This window comes from Eucalyptus grandis, chromosome 8, assembly GCF_016545825.1.
Source record: "Eucalyptus grandis isolate ANBG69807.140 chromosome 8, ASM1654582v1, whole genome shotgun sequence".
Lineage (NCBI taxonomy): Eukaryota > Viridiplantae > Streptophyta > Magnoliopsida > Myrtales > Myrtaceae > Eucalyptus > Eucalyptus grandis.
This window is the reverse complement of record NC_052619.1, coordinates 33770551-33789927: the sequence shown is the minus strand read 5'-3', so window position 1 is coordinate 33789927 and position 19377 is coordinate 33770551. Positions and strand designations below refer to the sequence as shown.

Sequence of the window (19377 nt, the reverse complement as noted above, 5' to 3'; positions counted from 1 at the left end):
AGGAAGTTCTTTGGGTTTGTTAGTGATGATAACATCGACGAAGAAATGGAGGCTCGTGTCAAACCGCTCGTCAAGTCAACAAATTCTCTCCGCATGCATTGCAAAAAATTGGAAATTTGTCTTGGGGCACCATTTGAGGAAAATTAAACATTTTTTTTTTTAAAAAATTTTTTGATCTTCTCAAGGTGAGACTAATCATGGTTATTCCCCAAGACGTGCTTCTTCATGGTTGAGTCGCTGGCCCCACGCCATAATCACATTTGGCAGTTTCATATGTACTTGGATTTGTAATTTTTTCATGAACATTTTCTACGGTCCCCTCGAAGTTGGCTAAATTATACGGTTTGATTTTTTTTTCCCATAGATTTTGAATTTGAATTTCATCGTTTTAGATGCCTGGCATGTATTTTTAAGGATTCTTTGTGTAGTTTTTTTCCCTTATGTATTGATGAAACATCACAAATCGTAGAGAAAAAAACCCATACAAAACAACAATTTATTCATTACTTTATTTTCCAAGTACACATCATCAGCCCCTTAAAGGTGATGTAACTAGATCACTCCTTAATTGAAATATCGAAATTTTAAGATAAAGAAAAGACCAATTCATTTTAATGAATAGCTGATATTATTCCCACTTTTTTTTTATTCCCTTTTTCTTCCTTGGTTTTACCCACAACCCCAACTTTTTATGCACACGTCCCAGACCTTCCGGGTCCTCCATAGAAGAAAGAGGACCCCCAATTTGGATCGTTCCCTGGTTCGAGGTCGTAGCAATTTGGGTAACTCACCACGGCCTCGGCGTTTTGCAAAGAGAGGAGTTCGTTGCTCCCATTCACCACTTGCAATTGCTGAAAATAGGCGGCTTTTCTGTACCCTTCTTCGGCGAAATGCCCGCTCCCCATCTGGGTGCTCGTATGGCTGCCCATGGGGACCGAGTTCACGACCTCCCCGCCGAAATGCACCTCGCTCGCGTGGTCCTCGAGGTGAGTGAACAGGACCGATGGCCAGTAACCGAGAAAGATGTTTGGTTCCAATAAGAGCCACCAATTCCCGGTATCCCGTTCCTATGCAAGGTAAGAAAGGAGGACCATATGACTACTTGATGTCTAAGGCAATCAAGCTCACGCTCACCAAACTCTCTTTTCATGGAGATATTTCAATGGATCGGATGGGATGTCGTTATATTAAGTGGGTCTCATCAACTTTTCCGAACCCATTAAATTTAACAACTACAAAGAATTTTAGTGTATGCACTGGATTCACCTAATAATTTCTTCATTTCAAGTGTCTTGTTGCATACAAATGAATCAATGCTCAGAAACGGAAGTCCACGTGCATTGTGGTCCATCAAATCAACTTAAAACAATTTAGAAATGACTTTATTACTTCCCTATCAAAACAAAGAGATCATTCTTTTGTTTTTCAAGACGAAACCATAGAAAAATTCACACATTACTTCAAATGACTTTAAATATTTGGAATTTCTATTTCTAAAGATCAGAGATGTGTTTATTAAACAAAATCAAGAGTAAACAAGAAGAACATAATAAAAGCAAAAGATCATTGCAATCACCTAAAAATAAATCAACTTTTTCCTATCCTCGTATCCATTTGATGAATGACACTACGGTATTCAATTTTGAAGACACTATTCAAAACCTTGAACTTGTCGAATAAGTTGTGAGAATTCCATTTGCTGATACTTCATCACAAGTTAGAAAATAAAGTTGCATTTTCATCAAAATTGGTACCAAAGCAAGCCAAAGTGATTAAAAAAAAAAGAAAAAAAGAGGAAAAAGTGGGGAGAATCTTGGAGCACAAAGCAACAAGGCAATCAGAGTCATTGTTCCATATTTCCAGTGTACGCGTGAACATATATTTTAAAGCTGTAGCTATAAGCCTTTGTTGGGTGACTATCAATCTTATTTTATTTTATTTTTTAACTTTAGAGGGTAATTTTGTACTTTTATTTTTTCCAAACACCTTTCGGAGCCTCTACAACGATTTCTTTTCATGTTTGATGGGGCAAATGGTGTTGACATTAGATGGTCCAAGTTTTTGCTAGCTTCTAAGACCGACGACTTCTGTCCATTGTCATTCGCAGAGGTGGGCCCCCCTCTAAATCTCTGCCGTCGGCTCATTGGGGGGGTGGTGGTTCGATGCCTTTTGAAGACCCTTACAGCCAAGTGATGCAAGCATCGCCAAATAACGGCAAAAACTAACAGTAGGCTTGACATATACAGCACTCCCTGGTGTTTCCCTCTGAAAAAGCGTAGCCCTCGCCCACTCTATACTTAGTAATTCTTGGTTGTTTGTACAGTTCAATTTTAAGTTTATCGCCACAAAAGAAAGAATATAGCCCTCAATGTTGGTATATTCCGAAAATTGGTATTTTAGTGCCTAATTAACATCCAGTGTGATTTTACATAAATAATGTACAGAAACTACTTAATTCGAAGATTGGATGACATCAAAGATGCTAGTCTCGGGATCATTTTATATCAATTCAAGCATTACGACAATTCTATTTTTGTAGATAAAAAAGTAATTTTAATTTATCGTGAAGCGGAAAGTAATTTTTTTCTGTTATGAGCAGGGGTTATTTTTATTCTACCTTTTGGCAACAAGAATTACATCCTTTTCATTCAATTTTGAGTAGGTTTTGGATGATGGGTGATTCATAAAATAAAATAAAATAAAACAAATGTGAACATGTATGCATAGGCATGGACTTTGAATCATAATATCTTTTTTTTCCCCTAATAAAGCAAAAAAAGTAGGGCTCTAAATTAATTATTACCTTCCAAACCAGCAAGGTTATATCAATTTGAGCACCACCGTAGGAGGACATGGACTCAAGTGGTGACCCAATTGCAATCCCATTGTTTGTCTGGACAAATCCTGGGCACATCAAGTTGTAACATCCTGTTTCGTTGTAGTTATCATTCTGCATGCAATCAAAGTTGCAAAAAACATTAATCTCATGATTTTAAAAAACTAAATCTAGAAAAATTATTTTATTTTATTTTGTTACTTGCAGTCCAATAAATGAAGAGCCTCGTACTGTTGTCCCCATACAATTCTGGAAGAACCTGAAGAAAATAAAAATAAATTTATTCTCTAATTAGTAAGCCCGTCCCACACATACTGTAAACATGGCTGAAAAGACTTGGCAACAATGTCAACTAACCATTAATGCAATCCGTTGGGAAATTAAATTTGGTCTTTAGTGTGTTTATGTTATATAGTCAGTGACTTGCCAACTACACGATAATTGCATGCCACAATAAATTGACCATCCAATTATGACAACCCTTTGCTTTCCTTAATTTCCCCAACCTTGATAGAGGCAGATAATATTGTAGTTTCTATTTCAAGTTTTTGGCACTTTGTTATGAAAACACATTAGTGTATATTTTAGATTGGCTAAGTATATTTGAATTTGACACTATCCCCTACCAAAGAAAGAAAGAAAGACAATGACTTGATTAAAAAACCCAACTTCTGGTGGAAAAAAAAAATTCAAAATCTGTCAACTCAAAATTAGCCAAACATTAAGAGTAAATTTCCATTTAAGAAAAGAAAAATAATTTCAACCCTAAATTTATTTTGTAGCCGAAAAAGGGGACGAGACCAAGAGGGCTGATCAAAGCTAATTAGCTATTAGGAAATGTATTAAAAAAATTAAAAATTTTATTGGGGGTAAAAAGGAAGAGAAGAAAAAATGAAACAGTACCTGCCAGCCAACTTCAATGGTGTTAAGGTCAACGCCAATAGTGCCGGCGGCGAGCCACAACTGGGCGAGGCTCATTTCACTTTGTGCAGCCACATATGGTTGCCACACATTTATGGTTGCTTGGGCTCCATAGTATTGATCTCCATCCACAAACACTATCGAATACTGCATGAAAAAAAAAAAAAAAATATATATATATATATATATATATATATATATAATAAATTAAATCAACCATTACACAAGAATAACACACTTTACAATATAAATCTAAAAGAATAAAATGAGGCGACTTTTTTATGATCTCAGATTGAAATTGAATACTAGTAATTGTCTTATGGTGAAATTGTGTAAGATTCCCACTAAACTTGCCACTTTGGAAAATTGGCACATATGCAAAATAGAGAACAATCTACCGAGGAATTTCTAAATTTAATAAACATTGAGTTGCTAAATCCACTTTGGCTTGATTGAGTTCAAAACTAGCATGTACCATATGTTTTTTTCCTTTTTTTTTTAATTAAATGAAAAACAGGGGAAGATTTTTTAGTACAAAGTGAATGAAAATGTTTCACTTGCTTGATAATAAATAGCCTGCAAAAATTGGAGGAAAGCGCAAGCAAACATGATGGCAAAATTAAAAACCAGTCTGAACGGTACAAGCCAAAAATAAAAAACAGTTTCCTGTCTTCATGCTATGAGTTTTTCTTGAAGCTAAATTTGACCAATTAAAAAAATGAAAAGACAAAAAAAAAAAAAAAAAAAAAAGGGAAAGAAGCAGCGAGACTGAACACCAACATAAGGAAGATGGGAACAAAGAGATAATTATGTCTGAATTTTCTCCTCTACTTTTGAGACAAAAATAGGCGGAGAGACTTACTTTTAGATATAAAATTTAGGGATAAATACATTCGAAATCCTAAAACTTTTCAACAAAGTGCATTTTAGGTCTAAAACTTTCAAAAAGTGCAATTAAGTCTTAAAATTATCACAAAAGTACAATCGGGTTCTAAAACTTTCAAAAAATGCAATAGAGTTCTGAATCTTATCAAATTGTTCAAATCAAGTCCTTTTATCAATGACACTTTTTGAATATTATGGGATTTGATTGCACTCTCTTGACAAGTTTCTGAACTCGATTATATATATTTAAAATTTTAGAACTCAATTACATTTTCTTAACAAGTTTTAGAACTTCTAGTACACTTATCCCTAAAATTTATTTAAACTTAGATAATAATAATTTTTAATTTTAAATGAAATTGTTATGATTTCTTTTAAATTACTCAGAAAATAAAGAAAATGCTTAAGATGTACAAATCTTTGCTCAACTTCAATGGCAAGGTCTCTTCTCTTTACCTCATGAGCATTGTTTGAAATGTCTGTGAGGACATGACTTCTCATTTCTTCCCAAACGTTTGAACTGAAGAAGCCCTCAACACGTCTGCTTCACTCGTCCTCCGTATCGGCACAGTCCCTTCTGGGCACACCTCACCTGACATTCTCCACAGTTGAAGAATCTCCACGGCCACAGTAGTCGAATTATACCCTTTCGGCATCTTTGGCGGATCCTGCGAATTTCGTGAAAAAAAGAAAAAAGAAAAAGAAAGAAAGAAGAATGGTAAAAATTAAGGGCTTCAAAAGTCATAGAATTGATTTCTTGTCATAGGTCAAAGAAACTGTGGTGATACCAATGGCTTTTGTCCCTTTAATAGAGGATGATCAAAGGCTGGTTGCTGGTGAGATAGAATGCAGTCTATTATATCTCCATCAGGGCTCTGCAAATAAGGGCAAAAAAAAAAAAAAAAAGAAAAAGAAACAGAGAGACAAGAATGAGGGGAAACCAGGGTCGGTTAGCAAAGAAAATGTAGTTTAGCAGATGAAATTAGTTATATTATTAGTGCAGCATGCGATTGATGGATTCAGGAGCGCTGGTCCAAGTTATTTTTCTTTTCTCATGATGATGTTGACAGTTTGATGTCCAAGGTCTCTTAAACACAGCAAATTCAGGGGAATAAGAAGGCAACATTCTCTTTTCTCAAAAGCAAAAGCAAAAAGAGACAAGTGGGTATGAGACTAAGCATAGAAATTTAATTAGAAAGGTAAATGGGATCTAGTAAGATTTGAACCAAAGATCATCAGCTTTGATATTATGTTAGATTTCGTGGGACCACTGACAAGTATTCAACTTAAACTGTTAAATGAATGTATTGTTTATTATTTAAATATTCTAAAAGGGGGGTTTGCCTGAATTGTTTTGAGAGGAGGCTTATTGATGTCCTTGAGATGAGCCCTTATCATCTTCAGCTTCTGTAGCTCATCCCCGGGCTGGAAAGTCTGATTCGTGGCACGGAAGGTGGCGGTTTCCAACGAACGAGCCTGACAAAAGAAGGGAGAAGGGACAAGGAGGAAAAGCACAAAAATGGGAATGATTGGCGACCGGGAGAGGGAGATCTTGAAGGAGGAGGAACGCCAACGACAACAGCTACAAAAAGAGCTGCTCGTGCCACAATCCATGATGGCCTTTGAGAAGCTTCCTGCGAGGGCCTGTCGTTTCTCTTCGGCTACACCCGGTCGCCCGCTTCTCTGCGCGCAGCAACATTGGCCTTCCTCTGTTGCGCCCGCACTGATTTCCGCTGAGAGATTGAAGGCCCTGCACCGGTTTTTATAGTCCGACACCCCTTGAACATCTAGGCACAAGAGGAGCAGCTAATTTCACTTATTATATTTCCAAAAAGCCAACGAGGAACGAACGACAGGGATAGAAAAGAAAATTAAGCTTTTTGCCTTCTAAACATGCTTATCTTTTTCATTGGGATTAGCACCATGAAGAATTTCAACTTAGTACATTTGTGACAAATTTACCTTAAACTAATTTTTGGGTCATTAAAAACCTCAAATTGATAAAAGAGTGATAAATTTACCTTGAACTAATATGAATTTTCACTTGGAGTTACCATATTAATTGAGTTATTGCTAGATGAGCTATAAAATTTGATGAAAATTAATAGAGGATATATATGTCACGAGCGTACCAATTTGAGATTTTTAGTGAGCTTAAAAATTAGTTTGGGGTGAATTGATCACAGATGTGTCAATATGGGATTTTTTATGACCAAGGATTAGTTTGAGGAAAAATTTATCACAGATAAGTCTGAAAGCAAAGTTAGTCTCGATTATTTGATGTATAGTCAAAATCAAAAGGATGTATAATCAATTTATAGACATTTTATATGGTCCGATATATTAGGGGAAAAACAAATTTCAAATCATGGCATTATAAGCCAACCGCATATAGTATATGCTTTATCCAAATCCATTATTTGATGTTTGATTTTATTTTATGAGTACCGTTATATTTTTGCACCCTAAAATATATGTGTATAGACAATGCATCTATGGCAATGGTATAGCACCATCAAAGGGATATCTAGACATTAGCGCCTCTTTTTTTTTAAAAGAAAAATGCATTTTATCTATTGAATAAATCATGATAGTAACACATAATAAATAAGTCAATCATATGCGAGAGCTCTCAAAGTTCGAAAGCAAAGTTAGTCTCAATTCACATCACCTACAAAATTGAATGGTCTACATGCACAATAGTATCTTTTCAATAATTTTTTGAAAATCGAATCTTTTGTTATGTATGTTTGATGGGTACCGCCGAGGCACAAGGCACTTGTAAACTTGACCATAGAAAATATTAATAATTTACTTTTCGACTCTATTGTCCTTGGCAAAAGTTTCGGAATACTTATTTAAATTATATTACCATTTTACCAATCATTTTATTATGGTGCATGAGCAAGCAAATTGCATATGATTAGGGCCTACAAGTTTCTACACGTGCAACAGTTATATATGGAGTACGTGCATGCTCATGTCCAACCCCCCCAGGGCGAAAGTTTGTAGAGTCAAATAGAACAAGAAATGTCTTTAATGAGGCAAATGACTCCTCTAATTTTGACATTTAACGATCATTTATCTGCCTCTAGATCATTTTTCTATAGCACGTGTCTTTATATAACTAAAATGAAAGCAAAGTATTTGTCTACAAAAAAACATTCAAGCATGCGAATTTCCCGTGTTTGTTGAATGATTGATGATTGGAGGTAAATGAATATTACCAATTTCAAACTAATCACTTCAAATTTCTCATAGACGTACTCGACATTTATTCTTCTATCTTTTACACAATTATTAATAAGCTTAATTTTAGAAATATGGACTTGCGGCTATGGTTGTCGACGACGGCAACGCCAAGAAGAGCCGAATGCTACTGGTAGCAGCTAGAGAGTGGAAAGTGCACATAAATTATGGAATTTAAAATTAGGTTTTTGGTGATAATGGCATGAGATTATGGTTTCGAAGAGAGTGATGAGAGAGATAAATTATGAGAACCTTAGATTTGGTGGATCTCAAGGTAATGTATCATCGAAATCGAAAGGATGTATAATCAATTTATGACATGTTATATGGTCTGATATATTAAGAAGAATACACAAATTTCAAATCATCGTGTTATAAGCCAACTGCATATGATATTTGCTCTTGTTTGAATTAAATATTTGATGTTTGAACTTATTCTATGAGTAACATTATATCTTTGTGCCCTAGAAATATATGTGTATAGACAATGCATCTATGGCCAAAGTATAGCACCATCAAAGGGATAATGAGACATTAGCCCCTCCTTTTTTAAAAAAAAAAATGAAAAACTGCATTTTATCTATCGAATAATTCACATGACAATAACACATGAATAAAGAAGTTGGTCATATACAAGAATTGTTGAAGTTCAAAAGCAAAATTGGTCTCAATTCACATCACCTACAAAATTGGATGGTTGACATGTACAAGAGTATGTTTTCAATAATTTTTTTAAAATCAAATGATTCCTTAATTAAATATGCTTGCTAAGTACAGCCAAGAGGCACGAAGCACTCATAAATTTGACCATAGAATATATTAATAATTTATTTTTTTTGACTCTATTGTCCTTATCGAAAATTTCGGAATACTTTGCTCAATTACCAATCTTTTTGTTATGGGGTCATGAGCAAGCGAATTGCATATGATCAAGGCCCGCAGGTTTCTACATGTGCATTAGTTAAATATGGAGTGGGCACATGCTCATGTCCAACTCCCCCCTCCCCATGTATCCATGAGTTTCAGCATGTAGAATAAAAATACCATTGACTTTTCAAATGACTAAACAATTTCTACCAACTTTTTATTCAAGGGATAAAAACTCACCATTAAATATTCAGTCCAAGCAAGATGATGTGACGCATGATGTGAGAAAAATGACATTTTAGAGAAATAAATTAGTAGGAAAAAGTGCCGCATCAATCTAAAACAATGTGTGTGATGCAAATAAGTCCTAATCAAGAAGAATCATAAATGACTAAGACTTAGATTAAACAATGTCTTCAGGTTTTTGCTGACATGCCCACAATCTCTTTTTAGCTCAAGATAAGGTGTATTTTTATAAACATTAGTCTAATTAGCCTTGCCATTTACCACATCGATTGTATCAATGGATATTTTTGCCCATCAAATAAAAGCTTGTGATTTCTTTCTTTTTGGATCATTTGAAAAGCTAGGTATTTTTGTCTCTTGAGTAAAAGCTGGTAACTTTTTTATTTTTAGGAAGTGAGGTTTGATAAGACTAAAACTTACACACTACAATAATAATGACTTTTGTAGTAAAAATTATTTGTTTTTGCAAGATAGATTTTTGTCCTGAAAGTTTATAGAGTCAAATAGAATAAGAAATGTCTTTAGTGAGGCAAATGAATCCTCTAATTATGACCTTTGGCTATTATTTAGCACCTCTAGATCATTTTTCTAAAGCTTATGTGTCTTTATATAACTAAAATGGAAGCATAAGTATTTGCTTCTAAAAAACATTTTTGGGCATGTGAATTTCTATCTAAAGATCTGTTTGACAAGAATGTGCTTTGCTAATTGCCAAGTACAATTGTTTTTATCCCATGTTTGTTGAATGATTAATGTTTGAAGGTAAATGAATTTTACCAATTTTGAACTAATCAATTCAGATTACTCATAGACGCACTCCACAATTGAACCTCTATCTTCTACACAATTATAATCGACTTAATTTAACAAATATGGGCTCGCCGCTGTGGTTATCGACAACGGCAATGCCAAGGTGACACAGATGCTACTGGTAGTGGCCAGATGGGTGAAAAATGCACATAAATTATGCAATTTAAAATTAGGGTTTTTATGATGATGGCATGGGATTATGGCTTTGAAGAGAATGGTGAGAGAGATAAATTATGAGAACCCTAGATTTTGTGGAGCTCAATGTAATGTATCGTCAAAATTGAAATGATGTATAATCAATTTATGACATGTTATATGGTCCGATATATTAAGGAGAATACACATATTTCAAATCATCGCGTTATAAGCCAACCGCATAAAGTATGTGCTCTTATTCAAATCAATTATTTGATGTTTGATCCTATTTTCTGAGTTTGTGCCCTAGAAATATGCATATATACAATGCATCTATGGTGACAGTGTGGCATCATCAAAGGGATAATGAGACATTAGCCCCTCCTTTTTTCAAAGGAAAATTGCATTTTTATCTATTGAATAATTTGCATGACAGTAACACATGAATAAATAAGTCAATCATATACAAAATTGAATGGTCTACATGCACAATAGTATGTTTTCAACAAATTTTTGAAAATCGAATCTTTTGTTATGAATGCTTGATGGATACTGCTGAGGCATGAGGCATTCGTAAACTTGACCATAGAAAATATTAATAATTTATTTTTCAACTTGATTGTCCTTGGAAAAAGTTTCTGAATACTTTGCTCAATTATATTACCATTTTATCAATCATTTTATTATGGTGCCACAAGGAAGCAAATTGCATATGATCAAGGCCTGCAAGTTTCTACATGTGTAACAGTTACATATGGAGTAGGTGCATGCTCATGTCCGAGCCCCCAGGGTGAAAGTTTGTAGAGTCAAATAAAAGAAGAAATGTCTTTAATGAGACAAATGACTCCTCTAATTTTGATCTTTAACTATTATTTATATGCATCTAGATCATTTTTCTACAGCACATGTGTCTTTATATAACTAAAATGGGAGCAGGAGTTTTTGTCTCCAAAAAAAAAATTCAAGCATTTGAATTTCCTGCTTTTGTTGAATGATTGATGTTTGGAAGTAAATTAATATTACTGATTTCAAACTAATCACTTCAAATTTCTCATAGACGTACTCCATGTTTAAACTTCTATCTTCTGCACAATTATTAATTAGCTTAATTTTAGAAATATGGACTTGTGGCTATGGCTGTCCACGACGGCAATGCCAAGGTGACCCGGATGCTACCGGTAGTGGCTAGAGGGTGGAAAGTGCATCTAAATTATGGGATTTAAAATTAGGTTTTTTTGTGATAATGGCATGATATTATGGTTTTGAAGAGAGTGGTGAGAGAAATAAATTATGGGAACCTTAGATTTGGTGGATCTCATGGTAATATATTGTCAAAATAGAAAGGATGTATAATCAATTTATTACATGTTATATGGTCCGATATATTAGGAAGAATAACTTCAAATCATCGTGTTATAAGCCAACCACATATGGTAGCTGCTCTTGCCCGAATCAATTATTTGATGTTTGATCTTATTCTATGAGTAACATTATATATTTGCACCCTAGAAATATATGTGTATAGATAATGCATCTACAGTGATAGTAATAGCACCATCAAAGGGAAAACGAGACATTAGCCCCTCCTTTTTAAAATAGAAAAACTGCATTTTATCTATTAAATAATTCACATGACAGTAACACATGAATAAAGAAGTTGGTCATATACAAGAATTGTCGAAGTTCAAAAGCAAAGTTGGTCTCAATTCACATCACCTACAAAATTGGATGATCAACATGTACAAGAGTATGTTTTCAATAAATTTTTGAAAATCGAACGTTCCTTCACTAAATATGCTTGATAAGTACTGTTGAGAGGCACAAGGCACTCGTAAACTTGACCATAGAATATATTAATAATTTATTTTTTTGACTCTATTGTCCTTGTCGAAAGTTTCGGAATACTTTGCTCAATTATCTTACCATTTTACCAATCTTTTTGTTATGGGGTCATGAGCAAACGAATTGCATATGATCAAGGCCTACAGGTTTTCTACATGTGCATTAGTTAAATATGGAGTGGGCACATGCTCATGTCCAACTCCCCCCTCCCCATGCATCCATGTGGATCATGGAGGGTTTGCTGTCCACAATTAAAGTTTAAAAAGTTAATTATCGGTATATCAAATTGTGGCCAAACAACTTTCAGCATGTAGAATAAAAATACCATTGACTTTTCAAATGACCAAACAATTTCTTCCAACTTATTATTCAAGGGATAAAAACTCACCATTAAATTTTCTGTCCAAGCAAGATGATGTGACGCATGATGTGAGAAAAATGACATTTTAGAGAAACAAATTAGTAGGAAAAAGTGCCGCATCAATCTAAAAAAATGTGTGTGATGCAAATAAGTCCTAATCAAGAAGAATCATAAATGACTAAGACTTAGATTAAACAATGTCTTCAGGTTTTTGCTGACATGCCCACAATCTCTTTTTAGTTCAAGATAAGGTGTATTTTTCTAAACATTAGTCTAATTAGCCTTGCCATTTACCACATTGATTGTATCGGTGGATATTTTTGCCCATCAAATAAAAGCTTGTGATTTCTTTCTTTTTGGATCATTTGAAAAGCTAGGGTATTTTTGTCTCTTGAGTAAAAGCTGGTAGCTTTTTTATTTTTAGGAAGTGAGATTTGATAAGACTAAAACTTACACAGTACAATAATAATAATGACTTTTGTAATAAAAATATTTGCTTTTGCAAGATAGATTTTTGTCCCGAAAGTTTCTAGAGTCAAATAGAATAAGAAATGTCTTTAGTGAGGCAAATGAATACTCCAATTATGACCTTTAGCTATTATTTATGCGCCTCTCGATCATTTTGCTAAAGCTTATGTGTCTTTATATACCTAAAATGGAAGCAAAAGTATTTGCCTCTAAAAACCATTTTTGGGCATGTGAATTTCCATCTAAAGATCTGTTCGACAAGAGTGTGCTTTTCTAATTGCCGAGTATAATTGTTCTTATCCCATGTTTGTTGAATGATTAATGTTTGAAGGTAAATGAATTTTACCAAGTTCAAACTAATCAATTCAAATTACTCATAGACACACTCCACAATTAAACCTCTATCTTCTACACCATTACTAATCGACTTAATTTTACAAATATGGACTCACTGCCATGGTTATCAATGACAGTAGCACCAAGGCGACACAGATGCTCCCGGTAGTGGCCTAAGGGTGAAAAGTGCACATAAATTATGGAACTTAAAATTAGGGTTTTTCGTGATGATGGCATGGGATTAAGGTTTCAAAGAGACTGGTGAAAGAGATAAATTATGTGGACCTAGATTTTGTGGAGCTCATGGTAATGTATCATCAAAATCGAAAAGATGTAGAATCAATTTATGACATATTATATGGTTTGACATATTAAGGAGAATACACATATTTCAAATCATTGCGTTATAAGCCAACCACATAAAATATGTGCTCTTATTCAAATCAATTATTTGATGTTTGATCCTATTTTTTGAGTTTGTGCCCTCAAAATATGCGTATATATAATGCATCTATGGCGACAGTATGGCACCACCAAAGGGATAACGAGACATTAGCCCCTCCTTTTCTTAAAGGAAAAATGCATTTTATCTATTGAATAATTCTTATCACAATAACTCATGAATAAAGAATTCAATGATATACAAGATTTGTCAAAGTTGAAAAGCAATGTTTGCCACAATTCACATCACCTACAAAATTGAATGGCCTACATGCACAATAGTATGTTTTCAATAAATTTTTGAAAATCGAACCTTCTGTTATATATGCTTGATGGGTACCGCTGAGGCACTTATAAACTTGACCATAGAAAATATTAATAATTTATTTTTCGACTCTATTGTCCTTGGCAAAAGTTTCTGAATACTTTGTTCAATTATATTACCATTTTAACAATCATTTTATTATGGTGCCATGAGCAAGCAAATTGCATATGATCAGGGCTTGCAAGTTTCTACATGTGCAATAGTTATATATGGAGTTGTTGGTGCATGCTCATGTCCCAAACCCCCCCCCCCGGGGCGAAAGTTTTTAGAGATAAATAGAGGAAGAAATGTCTTTAATGAGGCAAATGACTCCTCTAATTTTGACCTTTAACTATTATTTATGTGCCTTTATATCATTTTTCTACAGCACGTGTGTCTTAAAATAACTAAAATGGAAGCATAAGTATTTGTCTAAAAAAAAAAATAAAAAACATTTTCAAGCATGTGAATTTCCTGCGTTTGTTGAATGATTGACGTTTGGAGGTGAATGAATATTACCAATTTCAAACTAATCACTCCAAATTTCTCATAGACATACTCCACATTTAAGTTTCTACCTTCTACACAATTATTAGTCAGCTTAATTTTAGAAATATGGACTTGTGGCTATGGCTGTCCTCGACGGCAATGCTAAGGTGACCTGGATGCTACTGGTAGTGGCTAGAGGGTGGAAAGTGCATATAAATTTTGGGATTAAAAATTAGGGTTTTGGTGATAATGGCATGAGATTATGGTTTTGAAGAGAGTGGTGAGAGAGATAAATTATGAGAACCTTAGATTTGGTGGATCTCAAGGTAATGTATCGTCAAAATCGAAAGGATGTATAATCAATTTATGACATGTGATATGGTCCGATATATTAGGGAGAATACACAAACTTCAAATCATCGCGTTATAAGCCAACCGCCTATGATATGTGCTCTTGTCCAAATCAATTATTTGATGTTTGATCTTATTCTATGAGTGACATTATATCTTTGTGCCCTAGAAATATATGTGTATAGACAATGCATCTACAGCGATAGTATGGCACCATCAAGGTAACGAGACATTAGCCCCTCCTTTAAAACAAAAACTGCATTTTATCTATCAAATAATTCACATGATGGTAACACATGAAAAAAGAAGTCGGTCATATACAAGAATTGTCAAAGTTTGAAAGCAAAGTTTATCTCAATTCACATCACCTACAGAATTGGATGGTTGACACATACAAGAGTATGTTTTCAATAAATTTTTTAAAATCAAACATTCCTTCATTAAATATGCTTTATAAGTACAGCCGAGAGGCACAGGACATTCATAAACTTGACCACATAATATATTAATAATTTATTTTTTGATTCTATTGTCCTTGTCGAAAGTTTCTGAATACTTTGCTCAATTATCTTACCATTTTACCAATCTTTTTGTTATGGTGTCATGAGCATGGGAATTGCATATGATCAAGGCCTGCAGGTTTTTACATGTGCATTAGTTAAATATGGAATCGGCACACGCTCATGTCCAACTGCCCCCTCCCTATGCATCCATGTAGATCATGGAGGGTTTGCCATCCATAATTAAAGTTTTAAAAGTTACTTATCAGTATATCAAATTGTGGCCAAAAAACTTTCAGCATGTAGAATAAAAATACCATTGACTTTTCAAATGATCAAAGAATTTCTGCCAACTTTTTATTCAAGGGATAAAAACTCATCATTAAATTTGCGGTCCAAGCAAGATGTGACGCATGATGCGAGAAAAATGACATTTTAGAGAAACAAATTAGTAGGAAAAAGTGCCGCATCAATCTCAAGAAATGTGTGTGATGCAAATAAGTCATAATCAAGAAGAATCATAAATGACTAAGGCTTAGATTAACAATGTCTTCAAGTTTTTGCTGACATGCCCATGTTCTCTTTTTAACTCAAGATAAGGTGTATTTTTTATAAACATTAGTCTAATTAGCTTTGTCATTTATCACATCAGTTGTATCAGTGGATATTTTTGCCCATCAAATAAAAGCCTGTGATTTCTTTCTTTTTGGATCATTTGAAAAGCTAAGGTATTTTTGTCTTGTGAGTAAAAGCCGGTAAATTTTTTATTTTTAGGAAGTGAGGTTTGATAAGACAAAAACTTATATACTACAACAATAATGACTTATGTAGTAAAAACTATGGGCTTTTGCAAGATAGATTTTTGTCCCAAAATTTGTAGAGTCAAATAGAATAAGAAATGTCTTTAGTGAGGCAAATGAATCCTCTAATTATGACTTTTAGGTATTATTTATGTGCCTCTTGATCATTTTCTAAATTTTATGTGTCTTTATATAACTAAAATGGAAGCAGAAGTATTTGCCTCTAAAAAAACATTTTCGGTCATGTGAATTTTCGTCTAAGGATCTGATCAATAAGAATGTGCTTTGCTAATTGCCGAGTACAATTGTTCTTATCCCATGATTGTTGAATGATTAATGTTTGAAGGTAAATGAATTTTACCAATTTCAAACTAATTAATTCAAATTACTCATAAACACACTTCACAATTATCTTCTACACAATTACTAATCGATTAATTTTACAAACATGGACTTGCCGCTATGGTTATCAACAATGACAGTGCCAAGGTAACACAGATGCTATCAGCATTGACTAGAGGGTGAAAAGTGCACATAAAATATGGAATTTAAAATTAGGGGTTTTGTGATGATGGCATGGGATTATGGTTTCGAAGAGAGTGGTGAGAGAGATAAATTATGAGGACCTTAGATTTTGTGGACCTCAAGGTAATGTATCATCAAAATTGAAAGGATGTGTAATCAATTTATGACATGTTATATAATCTGATATATTAAGGAGAATACACATTTTTGAAATCATCACATTATAAGCCAACGGCATAAAGTATGTGATGTTATTCGAATCAATTATTTGATGTTTGCTCATATTTTCTGAGTACCATTATATCTTCGTGCCCTAGAAATATGTGTATATACAATGCATCCATGGCGACAGTATGGCACCATCAAAGGGATAACGAGACATTAGCCCCTTCTTCTTTTTTTTAAAGGAAAAATGCATTTGATTTATTGAATAATTCACATGACAATAACATATGAATAAAGAAGTCAATCATATACCAGAGTTGTTAAAGTTGGAAAGCAAAGTTGGTCTCAATTCACATCATCTACAAAATTGAATGGTTGGTTGGCGTGCACAAGAGTATGTTTTCAATAAATCTTTTTATAGTTGAACCTTTCTTTGTTAACTATGCTTGATAAGTACTGCCAAGCCACGAGGCACTTGTAAACTTGACCATAGAAAATATTAATAATTTATTTTTTGACTCTATTGTCCTTGTCAAAAGTTTTGGAATACTTTGCTAAATTATCTTACCATTTTACCAATCTTTTTGTTATGGTGTCCTAAGCAAGCAAATTGCATATGAATGGGGCCTACAGATTTCTGCATGTGCATTAGTTAAATATGGAGTAGGCACATGCTCATGTCCAACTTCCCCTCTCCAAGTCATGCATCCATGTGGATTGTGGAGGGTTTGCCATCCATAATTAAAGTTTAAGAAGTTTTTTATCGATATATCAAATTGTGGCCATACAACTTTCGACATATGAAATAAAAATACCATTGACTTTTCAAATGAGCAAACAATTTCCACCAACTTTTTATTCAATGGATAAAAACTCACAATTAAATTTTTGGTTCAAGCAAGATGATGTGACACATGATGTGAGGAAAATGACATTTTAGAGAAAAAATTAGTAGGAAAAAGTACTGCATCGATCTCATGAAATGTGTGTGATGCAAATAAGTCCTAATCAAGAAGAATTATAAATGACTAAGGCTTAGATAAACAATGTCTTCGAGCTTTTGCTGTAACATCCTGAATTTCCAATTTTATTTTCAATTGAATGAATTGGGCTTTTCATCAATGCACCTATAATTCTATTCTATGAGCTGATCACTCACGAGATAACTAGTCTATCTAGTGAAGCCGTTAAGAGATTTTAACACAATAGATTTGAGAATTCAACCAGAAATTGACTACTTGACCGTGCTAATTTGCAAGGGTCATTACGGCACAGTTAAAAATCGATTAAAGACCGGAGATATGTCAACTCGACTAAGCCATGTGATTAAGTGTGAGTGATTCCACTTAATTGCAAAATTCTCGTCGATTAGCACTAGACCAATTTTTCTATCGTTTTGGTACCCTATATCCGTATTTGAAATCTTGAGATTTTCACGATAACCGAGAGTCGCCAATGTGTCGAAGATGTACAATGTGACTCGAAAATAATCGACCACGAGTCAATTGCACTAAAAATTTCCTAAAAGTTACCCGGTAGGTTAAGTCACACTAAAATTGCGTCAAATTGAAATTAACCACGAATTTAAACCCGATTTCAGAAATTGAAAGTTTTTTCATGTCACGATTTATTTTAGGACCGTCGAGTCAACCTCCGAAGATTTTTCTGCAAACCGAGATTTTTGGCGAAATTTTAAAATAAGAGTATTTTTTACTGGAAAAATCATAGTACTGTTTTTTATCGCGTTTTTGGGATTCCAATTGGACAAATTGACGAGGAAAAATGTTGTTTGGGATTATGGTACATTGGTTGGATTTATAGACATGTCAAATTGGTTCATAAAATTCAATTTGGGAGAAATCCCTTTCATAGGTGTGCAACATTTGAGGCATCAAACACCCTTCTAAGGGAAGATTATGGGCTATAATTTGGTTGTGGATAAGGTAGAGCTGGTGGGGGGGCCAAGTAATGATCAAACTAAGGGATATTTGTGGCCAAGGGGGTCCCTCCAAGCCTTCAGTAGTCTTCTTCTTCTTGCTTAGACCCACTTTATCCATTTTAAAGTGTTTTGAGAGCTTGAAGTTGTAGAGAATAGCCAACTCCCTCCCCTGAATCGTTGACCTCCTCTCCTGCCACCGTTGGACCTATCGCTTGATCGTCGCGCCACCTGTGCACATCCGCCCGTTCTTGCCCGTCCCGCACGTCACTTGTCCCGAGCCTCCTCACCATCCCCCCGAGCCCCTGGTCATTGTAGGAGCTTAGCCAAAGCTCCACCATCGCCGTCCAGCTGCTGTTGCCCGCCGTCGCCTACTGCAGCCACCAATCCATCGCCTTGCTCATTCCAACTCAAGCCGAGACGCGCTAGCTCTCTCGACCCAACAACCAAAATCGAAAGCTAGCAAGGGCTTTGTGACTTAAGGGCTCATTTTCAGCCCGTCCGATCCTTGTTTGGTGTCGCCGCCAAGAGGTTTGTCGTCCGTCTCATGTCACCGTTGCCATCGCCATGGACTCATTGGATTGCTAAACCGGTGAGTTCACTTGCTAAACTTTGCTTATGGAGTTAATGATGTTTAAGTGGTGATTAGTTTAGGCTAAGTATGGTTTAGGTGGTTAGTTAGAATGGATTAGCGATTTAATTATTCATTTGCATGTTAGGTGGTTAGAATGGATAGATTAGAGACTAGATAAGTTGTGTTATATATCTAGATAGGTTCAGAAATTTTCCTGCCCATTCGGGATAGTTAATTAAGCATTTCCGGCCTAAGTTTGCATTTTTGGTAATTAATTGTATTTATTTAATTATTTTTGGTATTTATTTAATTATTTATTATTTTCCGAAAATTATA

The 19377-nt window shown here is 34.5% G+C and overlaps 1 non-coding gene across 1 annotated transcript; it reads right to left on the bottom strand.

The window, feature by feature from the left end:
• Window positions 1–678: 678 nt before the first annotated feature.
• On the bottom strand, window positions 679–18808 carry LOC104417019. The gene is made up of 8 exons (XR_005545645.1): window positions 18653–18808; window positions 5987–6118; window positions 5431–5517; window positions 5099–5310; window positions 3740–3904; window positions 3042–3095; window positions 2804–2950; window positions 679–1067 (listed from the first exon to the last, which is right to left on the bottom strand). It is a non-coding gene; the product is annotated as an uncharacterized LOC104417019 (transcript).
• Window positions 18809–19377: the final 569 nt, after the last annotated feature.